Raw genomic sequence first — 14,041 nt, 5'->3', positions numbered from 1 at the left:
GTTTTCTCAATTATGGTTCAATATTTTATGGAGGAGCAAGCAAGACTTACATTGAGAAGTTAGAAGTTACAAACAGACAATGTCTTAGAATTGCGACAGGATGTTCAAGGTCGACACCTATAAACACACTGGCAGCAATAGCAGGAGAAGGACCCCTATACCTCAAACGGATCTATTTAACAAAAAAGAGAATATTGCAACATGTTTATAGAAATGACTTGGTTGCCCAGCAACTACAAAGTTTAGATCACCACAATGTAAATCACAAAAAACAAAACACTTACCTGGAACAAGTATACCTCGAAAACATGAATGAATTCCAACAGATATACTTACAACACACTACGAACAACCAAACATCCAGTGTTTTAATCTTGGACCAGATACCACAAACACAAATAAGGAAAAAACAACAATCAACGGAAGTGATGAGGAAAGAAGTTATACACATGCTAAACACTCAATACCCAACATACACACAAATATACACGGACGCATCAAAACACGAAAACAAATGCGGAATAGGAATATTCGAAGAAGATGACAGTAAAGAAACTAGTATGCAATTGGATAACGAAGTCTCTATAACCACAGCTGAAATGATTGCTATCAAAACCGCACTGGAAAACGTAAACACAAATATAGCAAACAGGTTATTAATTCTTACAGATTCCCAAGCATCGTGTAGAATTCTAAATCAACAACTAGAAACAAACGAATTCGATGAACTTACCTTCCAAATAATAAAACTTGCCGAATCGAAAAAAGCTACCATACAATGGATTCCTGCGCATATACAAATCGTGGGTAATGAAAAAGCAGACACAGCGGCTAAACAAGGACTGTCGAGCCCATGCATACTAGTCAACAAATCACGGATCAGTGATAAGACACTGAAAGCAAAACATGAATGGACAAATTCAATCAACAGATGGTACCAGGAGTACGTACACACATCACAGAAAGGTTCAAAATTCTACCGATTTCAAGCATCTTTTAATCGAAAACCATGGTACTGGAGCAGCAAACTGAAAAACACAGAAATTAGAACCATGAATCGAATATTAAGTGGTCATGATTATTCACCCTATTGGCTTGGTATAATGAGAGTTCGAGACTCAATATACTGCGAACTCTGCGAAGAACCGTTCACAACCGAACACATCATCCTATATTGTATACAGTTTAACCATCTACGGAACTATCACGATTGGGACAAATTTACCAATCTTCTCGAATTATTTCGAGATTTCGATGAAGCACGTATGAAAGAAGTGTTATCATTTTTGGAAAAAACGAAACTAAAAATTTAATATAAATTGGCAACACTTAATCACACGCTGAAAGTCAAAGAAAAAATAGTCGAATTAGTGGTGTTATAGAGTTACATTCTCTGGCCATCAACATAAAACGAAGAAGAAGAAGAAGAAGAAACTTTTCCCCTTCGGCGATGCGACAAAATAACAGGAGTTGTTGTTGCCTTGCGATAACGGAGCAATCCGAGCGCTTTCGTTCGTGTAGCATTCTTTGAGCATCACAAGGTTCATCACATACATGTCGCAATGGATTGACAATCTTCGTTTTAAGGTAACTTGCTGTGAAACAAATTGGACAACATGATTGAATGTGATAGAGTTACTCTTGCAGTCAGGACGAATGGGACGAATCGGACGAATCGGATTGATCCTAACGGTCTTTTGGGCCACGCGCGACATTAGTTTTGTGAACCGCATGCAGTGTTGTTTACGTTTTAGTTAGTGGTTTCTTACACGATGTTTAATAGTTTATTCTGTTCGGTGCGAAGATAGTTTGATGTGGTTTTAATAACATATTGATAGTGTGAAATTTGGCTGATGGCTGTCCAAGTTTGAAGTCATCTGTGATGAGAAATTGACGCAAATTCCCGAAGAGGAAAATAAGAAGTAGGTAAGTACGAATTTATCATTAAAGAGTAAACAAAAATACTAGTCAATTTACAAAATACTCTAATTTTTTTTTCAAATACATTTTTTTTAAATCCTAACATAAACCACGATTGATTCAGAATAATATAAACAAAAGATTTCTGTGTGACTGTTTATAACGGATTATTTTTAAAATGACAAATTAAAGGTATTTTTTCCATTTCCCTTAAGTACAATGTTTGAAAATATGAGATATGAGGTATATGTTTATATTTTTTTAAAAGGCACATAAGTAATGCTTAATTTTATCTGTTGAACAATAATTATAATCAAACAAAGCATACCACAGACAAAGCGTACGTAATTCAAAACCACTCCATGCTACGAAAGAGCCCTTATTACTCTCTCGAGGAAACATCCTCCAATGAAATCCTCTCCCAGCCACCCACAAGCGAGCAAATCGGCCCAATCGCATAGTCTTTATTCGACGGGTGCGGGTGGATGCTGCAGATATACACAACATACTCCCGTCCGATGTGCATCGGAATTTACGCAAGCAAGCAGGGTTGCCAACATGTTTTTTTCAAAATCAGGGAACAGGCGAAATTAAAATCAGGCAAAATCAGGCAGCGTTAAAATAACGGACCTTTCGCTCAAAGTGATGACCTTTTTTTTGATCATCGATTCACATTTTCACTCTAATAAAGGGTGATACGGTCAAAACTTGGTCAAGGGAAAACGCGTGTGAATCGGTGAAATCGTTTATTTAAAAAATCAGATTAAATTTCTTTTTCAAGTTTAATTAGTATAAATTTCAGGAAAAATTTTCAGTTAGGCTTCCGCTTTTCCAAATCCGAATAGCCGGGCCTTACGCTTAACCCCTGCCATCAGATTTTGTACAGCCACCTTGTCCACCTTTTTCGCCGCAGAAAGCCAGTTTGCCTTGAATTACTGCTCGTCCTTAGCAGTTTTTTTTAAGGGGGGGATAGGGTCTAACGGGTATAAAAAAACACAATTTTCACGATTTTTTTCTAGAGCTATCGTTTAAACAAATGTATTCAAATTTTTTGCATTATACAAAGCATTGTTAAAAGAACATTTAGTAATTTTTTCGTAAAAAAATATTGAAAAATGAGCCGGTGACGGGGCACTTTCGAGGATGCCTTTTAGAAAACAGGATTTGCGGTGGACACTGTATCTCAGCACAGAATCATCTGAAGTCAAAAAATCGGAGCAAAATATTTTTAATAGATGTTTTTCTGGACCCCAACGTTTTTATTTAACTTAAAAATATTTTTATGAAATTTTTGTGGCTGTTTGAAGTAAAAACTACGATTTTTCATTTAAAAATACGCCATTTTTCACCTGTAAAATCTCCCCAAAGTATAAAAATCGAAAAAGAAAAACGTTGGGGTCTGGTATTTTATATGTAGACAATATGTTCCAAATTTGAAAAGAATCGGATAAGTAGTTTTCAAATGACGATGTCCACGGACTTTAAAAATGTGCTTTCGAGAAAAACGCGTTTGAAGTTTCTGCTCTTGCTTTCTTGCAGTATTAGATAAGAGGAGATAAAGGCCTATAACTTCTACAGTTTTGCTTCAATTGACTTGAAAATTTGACACAACATTCTTGAAATGTTTTACAATAAGAAAATAAAAAAATAAAAAAAATCGATTTTTTGAAAGTGTTAGACCCTACCCCCCCCCCTTAATCTTCTTTAGGTTTGGCTCCACAATAGCCCAGTATTTCTCAATTGGGCGAGCTCTGGCGTGTTGTGAGGATTCTTGTCCTTGGGAACCACCTGCACGTTGTTGGCGGCGTACCACTCCATGGCCTTTTTACCGTAATGGCAAGATGCCAAATCCGCCCAAAACAGTACGGAACAACCGTGTTTCTTCAGGAAAGGCAGCAGACGTTCATTCAAACACTCTTTCACGTAAATTTCTTGGTTGACAGTCCCGGAAGCTATGAAAATGCTGCTTTTCAAGACACAAGTACAGATGGCTTGCCAAACCAGATATTTCTTCGCGAACTTTGACAGTTGAATGTGCTCGAAAATATCTGCTACCTTTCCCCTTCCTTTTGCCATATAAAACTCCAGTTCCGGAAGCTGCTTGTAGTCGGCTTTGACGTAGGTTTCGTCATCCATTACCACGCAGTCAAACTTCGTCAACATCGTCGTGTATAGCCTCCGGGATCACACTTTGGCCGTCGTATTTTGTTTATCATCGCGATTTGGAGTCACTACCTTCTTGTGAGTCGATAGTTCGGCTCGTTTTTAGCTCGATGCACGGTTGTAGACGATACACCCAGCTTATTTGCGGCATCTCGGAGGGAGTGGTTAGGGATTCGCTTGAAACTACCGGCAACTCTCATTGTCGTCTCAGCGGCTTCCGGTTTTCGAATTCCCCCCGATCCAGACTTCCTGGCTGTCGACAAACGTTCCCCAAACACTTTAATTACGTTTGTAACGGTTGATTTGGCAACTTTTAGCGATTTTGCGAGTAGCTCGGATTTTCGCGATGCGCGAGGAAAATTTTGATACGCTGGTCATCTTCCTTGTACAGCATTTTGACAACTGAAGAGTGAATTCCAAAATCAAAATAGGAGCAGGATTCTACACACACACACCTTCAAAATGAGGGGTGTTCAGGTTTTTTAAATGCAAAATTGAAAGAAATACGTCAAGTTGATATTGACCCAATTTTGACCGTATCACCCTTTATGTGTTGTGAGCCTACTTGGTTGAATAATTCTACTGCATCAAGCAATCGAAAGATTCCATTTAATTCCCTTTTTTAAATAAGAATTAACAGGAATCTTTCGATTGCTTTGATTCAGCCACATTTTCACTTTTCCACTTCAGCTATGGTACCTACTCAAGTTCCTTACTACCCATTTTTCATGACATTCGCAAAAATCAGGCATATTTTCAAAAATCAGGGAAATTCAATGGCTTATCAGGTTATCAGGCAGAGCCTCGAAAAATCAGGCACATTGGCATCTCTGCAAGCAAGAGATACAAAGATATACACCCCAGGAGTCGTGAGAGATTTCACTGCAGTTTGGGTGGAATTCCGTACGGTGCATCCTTTCTCTTGCCGTGGACCGGCTTATCGGGCATGAATGAAACTGTCTGGTAACGGATTCTCCGAATTGCCGAAGGTCAGGATGAGGGGGTAGCGTGGTGTCTGTTGAAAACAACACTTTCGTGTTGAGTGGAGGAATACAAAACAGGGTTCTACCCGATGCTGTGGAGCCTGCTTGGTGCCAAAATAGAAAATGCTCATTGAAAAAAGGAAGGTTTCAAATTCTGTTTTCTGATTTTGAATTTAGTTTCATGAAATTATTTTATCGGCTATATCGGTGAAATTGTATATTCTTTGAGAAAGAATATTTAAGAATTGAAAGAATATAGACGGATAGAAATTAAAATAAGGTGAAAGATGTTGAAAATGAGCGGGAGGGTCAATACTTGGCTAAAAAGAAAATAAAAAAACACATTTCATTACATCGGTAGATAGCCTAGTATCGGACCATCGACCGTAGCGCGAATAGTCAAAAAAACCGACTAGACCGCACGTAATGATACAATCCGAGAACCGCATCTATCGATAAATGTGTCTCGGTCGTATTTGAAGCATTTCATCTTTTTGTTCGTTCGTACTGCAAGTTTCCGCTTGTGGGACGAACCACGCTAGGCCTACTATTGTGTGGTGGTTGCTACAACTCTATCAGTATCAACCACTGCAAGGTAGTAGGCCCGTGAGGAACAAAACGATGAAATGTGATGAAAAGTTTTCAAATTAAAATTACCCTCCCGCTCATTTTCAACATCTTTCACCTTATTCTTTCAATTCTTAAATATTCTTTCTCAAAGAATATACAATTTCACCGATATAGCCGATAAAATAATTTCATTAAACAAATTTACGGTGATTAACTCTTCATTTCAAGAATTTAGTTTCTGAATCTAAATTCGAGATTGTCAATTTATTATTCAGTTTATTGAGACCGAAGAAGTTTAAAAAAAACTGTTGACGGTCCCCCGACGGTGAAATATTTTAAGTGTAGTGTGTGTTTGCTTTTTGCTTATCTAATACTTAAAACTATTCACTTGTTTTTTTTTCTCTAAAACCAGTTTTTTTTTACTAAATATGTATCCTTAATTTTTATTCTATACTTCAAATTTTTATCCTACATTCTAATTTTTTTTAAAAAATTTCTGCATATCCGTCATCTCATCTCATCATTCCTTCTCAACTCTATTCTCAATAGATTTTTTTATTTAGGGGAGATAAGAGCTTAACGAGCACCCGGAGCATAGTCAGCACTTCTCTTTTCTACAAAAGTACACATTTTCTTAATTAAATTTTCATGAGGTATAGTTTCGTACTTCCTATAGTATTAATTTTTCGCAAAAAAAAAGAAATCTTATCATATTTACAGAAATATTTAAATAAAGGTACTCAAGTGACGCCAAGATGCTACTCGTCATGAAATGCAACAATCAAAATAATCGATCATGAATGGTAAATGAAAAAAAGATCACCTCAAACAGGAATCGAACTCGAGCCTACTGATTACCTCTCCGACATCTTACCAATAGGCCAAATCGCCAGACGAATCAAGTCAAGATGTAGCTCTATTAATCAGTTCACTTCATCGAGTGAAATTTGCTGCTAAATTCCACGGCAGAAAACGCTCATCGTGCCCCGATTAATGTTGCTTATACTGCCCCAGTGGGCGTTCTCATTATGCCCCTACAGTGACTGATTTTCAGCTTTCGGTAAAATTTTTTAAAATGTATTTTTAAACGTTTTTATCTACTTTTTCAAGTATAATCCAGTTAGGACTTTTTTAATGTCTGAACACGAAGCAATGCTCTCTATAATCGCGTCAGAATAACTCGAGACGTCCAACAATAAAATGCAAGAGTTTTATTTAACACACAACAGCCTTCCCAATCCGTCCTTTTCCACCGGGAGGAAAAATCAAAACAAACAATCAGCAGCCTTAAAAATCCGCACTTCCTTAGCCAATTCCGTTTTTTTTTCTACCGGAAGGCTAAATCGAAACAACAATCAGCAGCAGTCTGCTGCGCTTCCAAAGCCAATCCGTCTTTTTCCACCGGGAGGAAAAAATCAATTCAAACAATCAGCAATAGCAACATTAAAAATCTGCGCTTCCTAAGCCAATTCCGTTTTTTTCCACCGGAAGGCCAAATCAAAGCAAAAAATCAAGAGAAGCAGCCTTAAAATTCCGTTCCAGCGAAAGGCCAAATCATAACAAACAATCAGCAGCAGCAACATTTAAAATTTGCGCTTCCTAAGTCAATTCCGTCTTTACCCCCGGAAGACCAAATCAACACAAATAATCAGCAGTAGCCTTAAAAATCTGTGCTTTCTAAGCCATTCCGTCTTTTTCCAGGGGCCGAATCAGACACAATTTTGTTCGTAGCAGCAGCCTTTAAAATCTATGTTCCCTGTGCCAATCCGTCTTTCTATTGGATGCCTAATCAAAAACAATTTCGTTCGTAGCAGCAGCTTTTAAAATATGTGCTCCCTGTGCCAATCCGTCTTTCTACCGGAGGCCGAATCAAAAACAATTTTTTGTTTGCCTTGACAATCTGCGCTCTCTTTCCTAATTCTACCAACCAAGCCATTGTCGTAATTTTACGATTCTTACGAATTTCAATTCAGAGATTCACTAAGATACGTCTGTCACTCACAAGAATAGATCAATGACTAACTTTGTTTTGTTTGTTTTGCCTAGTGTTGCCAGAATAACGAATGTTGACATAGAATTTTATTTTACTTTATTTCTTTAGTGTTGTCGAATACAACTATTATTTTATTTCATTTTATAACCTAAGGGTGAGTTAGCCTGCCCAGCACCTATGAGAACCCCCCTCAATATGCCTCAGGGTCGGCTATCCGCAATCTAGCTAGCACAAGAAAACACTGAGCTTTGTGAAAGCGAACTTTCCCCGTTTGTTGTTTATTGGGTTGATGGGTCGACAAGATGGTTTCTACCACTAAAGGCAGAAACACAATACAGCGTCGGTCGTCGCGTCACGTCAGCGGTCAACGCTGTCGATAAGTACTAAAACGCGGACGCGACGCACCCGACGATTTTTGCATCACAATTCAGCGTCAAGAGACATCTAAGATGTCTCTTGACGCTGAATTGTGATGCAAAAATCGTCGGGTGCGTCGCGTCCGCGTTTTAGTACTTATCGACAGCGTTGACCGCTGACGTGACGCGACGACCGACGCTGTATTGTGTTTCTGCCTTAAGATTCCACTATAACATACCCAAGTAACATTTTAAACACTTTTAGGTTTTATACGAAAAGCGCAAGGTTTTATAATCGCATTGAGAATGCGTTTAAGGCTGTAAAGAGTATTTCGAGAAGATCACAATATAAATACCCTTCAGGATAGTTACAGAACCCTAACACAACTCTCTACTAAAACTCAACTTGAATTCAAATTGATTTCTCTCATTCATTTTTATTTCGGTCAGGAAGGCAGCTACACAACCTTTACAAAACCTTTTTATACAACCACTGGAAAACGTCAAAACTACATTGAAAAAGCCTATAATATCACAGAAAAGAAAACTCTGACGGATAAAAAGCCTACACACAAAACTTTCGAGGCCGGAAATTAGCAAAATTTTGCTCAAATTTGACCAGCTAAAAAGTTAGCAATGAAATTAGCAATTTTTTTTTACTAAAATTTTAGCAAAATAGTCGAAAAGTGTCCGGACTAAATTTTTACTAATTTTTTAGTAAATGGAATAACTTTGCTGGAATATTAGTAATTTTTTTTTCTTCATAATTGCTAGAATTCGAGTAAAATTTAAGATTTCATTATATTAAATTTATGGGTTTTCTTTTTTCAAATAATAAGATTTTGAGAATTGGCTCCTATTTTTTGTTTTATTTTAATCACGGAGGATTTTTTTCACTTCAGAAACTTCTTTGCCGTCAATGATTTCGAGATGTCGAGATGATCGTTTGTAAACAAATTTCTGAAAAAAAAGTTTATCAGTTTATGAAATAAAAATGTGTTGAAAAAGCCATTACCATAAAGTCCAACTTTGAAAGTTACAACTTCTTTCTCATCGCTTTACCGAGCTTATCAGGAGCCAGGAGGACTCAGGACCATCACCAAAATCTGAAAAAAAAAAAATAAATAAATAAAACATAAGTGATCAAGTTTCTTTCAAATCCTTTTATTTTATGTTATGGTGGAAATTGTAATGGGCAGTCTAATCCAGTTCAAACTTAACAACGATTGTTATTACCTACTTAATAATTACTATTTTTCATCTATAAAATTAAGCACTGCTTTAAAAATTTGGAATAATAATGATGGAAATTTGTTGATTATAGAATTAATTACCTTTCGAAGTCACGAAGTTCGGTCGTAAAAGGCATTTTCAATTTCTCGTTTCCACTTTAAAATTAAGAAGTCCATCCTCAAAGAACGCACCAGTCTTTGTTCCCAAGGTGGGATAATGTTGCACAAAGCTCATCAGCGCGCAATTTAAAAAAAAATCTTCGGTCTATGAATTTCATTCGGCAAGGTGGCTAAATTGCCAAGAGGCTAAAATGTTTCTTCCGGATCCCTTCTCTCGATCTTCGATTAAGTTACAGAGAAGTATGAAATTGAGCCAACTAACAAAGGTAGCAGCATTCCAGCCTGGAAATTAAAAAAAAATAGTTTTTTCTTATTCAATAGGTTTTTTTTTGTTTAGGCAAATAAGAATTCATGTATATTTTTCACTACCGTCTTCGGAAGTTTTGTTTGTAGTATTTTGACATTTTTTTAAACTGACTCACCGAAGCAAAACATTTGGTTAAGCACACAATATTAAACTTTAATTCCGAAATTTAGGCAACAGCAATCAATTAAAGAAATGTAAAAAAACGTTTAAGTAGATTCTTTCAAATTCAATCTAACTACTATCCCCACTATTTAATTGTTCGAAAATATTAGATGTGGCTGCCTAACAGCTGCAGAAAATTTCAATTGCCAGAAGGTATCTGATCTGGTTTCCGATTTTGAATCAGGGGAAACTATTTTAGAATAAAATACACTTACCGAGAAAAATGCTTATTTTATTTTTACGCCTGAATGAGGTTCGATGCCAACCCTTGGGCAGCAGGAATAATGAGACGACTTCCATTTGATGCAATTTTTTGCTAATAATTTCTAAAAAACAGTTGATGGAAAAATTAAATTATCATCAATTACAACTTCTTTTCTCATTTTTTTCCATTTTGCGGTGTTCCGTTCTCCCAAGCGGCATGATATTCAATAGACGCCTTCGTAAATCAGCTCGTTTAAACCGGGGATGTGGAAAATGCCGTGCCGAGTCCTGTTTGGGCATTGAACTTTCAAATCTGGCGGAACAGTACATCTGGCACTGCTGGTTGACCAGGAAGTGAAACCACTTGCGGTTGTTGATGGCTACATCCATCGATTTTTTCCGGTCCCTTTCCTCAACCGTTGAGAATTACAAATCATCAAACCGGACACAATTTGAACTGTAACCGTAATACCACGAATTTCGTTCCGGAATCACAAAACCAAACTACTTTTCAGCTCCGAAATCCCGACCGACAAAATAAACTGGAGGGCCTGAAACGAAAACAAAACAAAAAAACGACCGCGGTTCGAGCTCTGACTAAATGTACCTAAAAGTTTGAGTCCATGCTACTGTAAATAACTAAAAGTAGTAGCAATTGGGTTCTTTTTACTCATATTGAGCAAATCACACAATCCGATGAGAAAGTGCTAAGTCTACAGTAAAAAAAAATTTTGCTAACGGAAAGTAATGACCAATTTTTGCTAAGTTGAGGCTCAGAAATTTTGTGTGTACACAGTAAATTTTTGACTCGATTTCCAGCAAAAAAAATTGCTGGAAACGTTCAGCAATCCAAATTTTTGCTGGAAACCAGCAATCGGTTTTCTAATTGCTGGACTTTTCAGCATTCGGTTGTGTTCTTGTCATTTTTGCTGAAAAATCAGCAATCAGTTTCCAAATTGCTGGACTTTCCAGCAATTGATCTAGTTTGCTGGAAAATCAGCAATCGAGTTGTCAAATTGGAGTCTGTTTGTTTTCGTATGCTGATGCAAGGTAAGACTCTATTTTACGAATTTTGGTTAGATTAATATAATTATTTTATTTTCCTCTATATTCTAGCAACCAGATATCAAATCAAGGGTGAGTTTTTATTTAACAGGTAGATATTTCGTAAAAGATACTAGTCAGAATTCTTTTCTCAGGTGGAGAATGATCAACACTTTGACACAAAGCTGCCACACCAGAGCCGGTGTTGTAAAATTTTTAGAAAAAGTTCTTGGAAATAAATACAAACATTATTGAAAAAATGGAAGAAAATAATTGTTTCTTATTGCTCATTATATGCACAGCCAGTATTCAATATTTAATTTTGAATGAAATATAAATTTGAAACTAAATACAGCCGGTTGTTTTCAAAGAAATAGGTTTCCAGCAATCTGGATTGCTGATTTTTCAGCAATTTGAATTGCTGGAAACCAGCATTAAAGTTTGCTGTTTTTTCCAGCAATTTAAATTGCTGGAAATTTTGCTGGAAAGTCAGCGGGACAAAAACCAGCAAAATTTTGCTGGTTTCCAGCAAAAAAAAATTTGCTGTGTATATAGGGATAACAGCGTTGCCATATTGAAATCTGTATTTTCATTCGGAAAATTTGGTTTAGTTTTCGTATCTTTTATTGATTCTGTCTTTAATTAGTCATCTGATTTGCCTCGACCATACTTCAAATTCTATTTTAGTAAACTTTATGAAAACCGATGAAAATCTGTACCGAATTTCAAAAATTTCTCACCTGTTCGTACAGAATCTGTTCCAGAAATAAACTCAAAAATCTATAGTTTTCTCGATAAATCTGTCATGTGGCAACCATAGTCTAAGCCAATTCAAGTATCAATAATGGCAGCTAAGTGATAAATTTCCAAATCCACTGCAGCAATCAAAAGGTAAATTTCCATCTTTTGATGGCATTGCATAGTTCAATTGCGGTATGTTAATTGTTTGCAACTTCCGTAGGTTCAAGGGCTTTCGAAATCATGGTGGAAAAGTTGATCCTACTTTGCCAGGCCTGCCGCTATCCTGATGTTGCGTTCCGTCTCAATCATACCACAAATATCCGGATGTTAATGATGGGAGGTCATCAAAAGACAGTTCTTCGAGCAACGCAGCATCAAAAACGGCCTACACAGTACCCCGTTGGCTGTCGAAATTTTCATCACCGGAGAGTTTCCGTAGCGTTGGAAAAGAAATCCGGCTAGATCGATCTTTGATGAGCACCGCATAAATGCAATTTCCGACTACATCATATTAATATTAAGAAGTGATCAAATTAATATTAAGAAAAATTAAGATCTTTGAAAATTAATAATTGTGTGTAATAAATGAACAAAAAGTGCTCGAAATTATGTGTTGACATTTAATGAAATCATCAGCTGTTCCGAAAAATGTCGCTTGCAGTAGATGAAACGCAATTTTCCTTTAGTAATATTTATTTCAAATAAAAATCACAGAATGTAAGTGTTTTCATTTCATGCATGAGATATCGTTATTCCACTAAATATTTTTTTACATAATAACAAATGAGAGGAATACATGACATTTGCAAAAAATAGAATAACCAAAATTTATGTATTGAGCTCTTTAATTTAGCAAAATCATAAAGGGGCGCTTTTTATTTACCCTTATTTCGAAAAATCAATCGAAAAATTTCGAAGCGCAACCAATTTTTCATCAATTTTGATAATAACATCTGCATTTTGCCATATAAATCTAATTATTATTTTATGCTTTTTGATTTTGACAGGAATGAACCATGACGTTTTTTTTGTCGTTGAAATTTCCTTTTTTTTTGAGTCGGATTCTTATATTTTATTAAATGCGATTTAAAACCGTTCTCAGAATAGATTTTTTCATGAATAATTTCTTCATCTGCCACTAGAATTGATTATCCTGTACCAGCTTTCGGCAAAGCCCTTTTGAGTCCATATGGTTGTATAAGGTACTTGTAATGTGTTCTTCAGAACCTCCTGTAGGTGGGCCTTTTTACTCTTATAGGTGTTTTAAAGACGTTTTAATGGGGTTTATATAACAAAACGTTGTTTTATAGCAAAGTTTTTAAGCGCCCTTCAAGTTTCTTAAAAAACTTAAATTGTTGCTTGGAATAGGCTCTTCCTAGCTTGACGATGACTGCCAATGATGAACTCCGGGGCTGCCCCAGCACCTCACTCTCTTCCGCCTACTTCCGTTGAACTACGCTGCGGCGCAAGGTGAGTAACCCGGTCGACTTTTGGCGTGGTTCTTCTTCGGCTGACCCTTCCGATTTCCGGACCACCAGGTGTTGACGGTTACCTGGATGTGCTGTACTGTCGGACCACCCGGCGTTGACGGCTGCCGGGGTGTGGTGGGAACTGCTACGCTGTCGTGACGGGGCCTCTTGGGATTTGCCTAGCTTAACTGTTGGCTTTCTCCAGACTAGCTGCAGTCCTCCAGTGGAAGGGTTTAAATCCAACAAACATAAAGGTATCCTGTTGGCGCAATGGGCAAAACGAAAGTGTATTAGGAATCATTCCAGTGGGCCAGTTCATCATCCCTTAGGATTCCGGGGCGGCAATCACGTCTCACCTGGTTGTAGTGTGATTATTTTTCACTGTACGCAATATCGGTTGAACCGTATGGTATGGACGTTGTTTGTGGAGTGATTGTCGTAGCTGTAGGCAGGGATGCCAACTGTTTTTCAGAAATGTCTGGAAGATTTTGAAAAAAAATTCTGGAAAAATCTGGATGGCTTATTTTATAGTTGACGACCCTTTTTTATTTTTTGGTCGCCAGATCGCAATGTTGTAGTCTAGGGATCAATACTCTTTACATGTAAATAATCAATGTCTGAGTCTATGTGAACGAAAGCTTAGACCCATGCAGCTGTCAAAATAACATCTGTATTCTCATTCACAGTAAATTGAGTGTTGAGCGATTGGATTTCGATAGTATTTTTTTTTATTAAAACGTTGAGCTTATTGAAATTTCTGGACAAATCTGGATTATC

The 14,041-nt window shown here is 36.9% G+C and overlaps 1 long non-coding RNA gene across 1 annotated transcript; it reads right to left on the bottom strand.

Annotated features, from left to right (window-relative positions):
* Positions 1-8,841: 8,841 nt before the first annotated feature.
* Positions 8,842-10,193, bottom strand: LOC129750141 (uncharacterized). The gene is made up of 3 exons (XR_008738304.1): positions 10,022-10,193; positions 9,001-9,091; positions 8,842-8,945 (listed from the first exon to the last, which is right to left on the bottom strand). It is a non-coding gene; the product is annotated as an uncharacterized LOC129750141 (long non-coding RNA).
* Positions 10,194-14,041: the final 3,848 nt, after the last annotated feature.

The sequence above is a fragment of the Uranotaenia lowii genome, chromosome 2 (genome assembly GCF_029784155.1).
Source record: "Uranotaenia lowii strain MFRU-FL chromosome 2, ASM2978415v1, whole genome shotgun sequence".
Lineage (NCBI taxonomy): Eukaryota > Metazoa > Arthropoda > Insecta > Diptera > Culicidae > Uranotaenia > Uranotaenia lowii.
The sequence above is the reverse complement of the archived record's forward strand: the minus strand, read 5'-3'. Positions and strand labels throughout refer to the sequence as shown.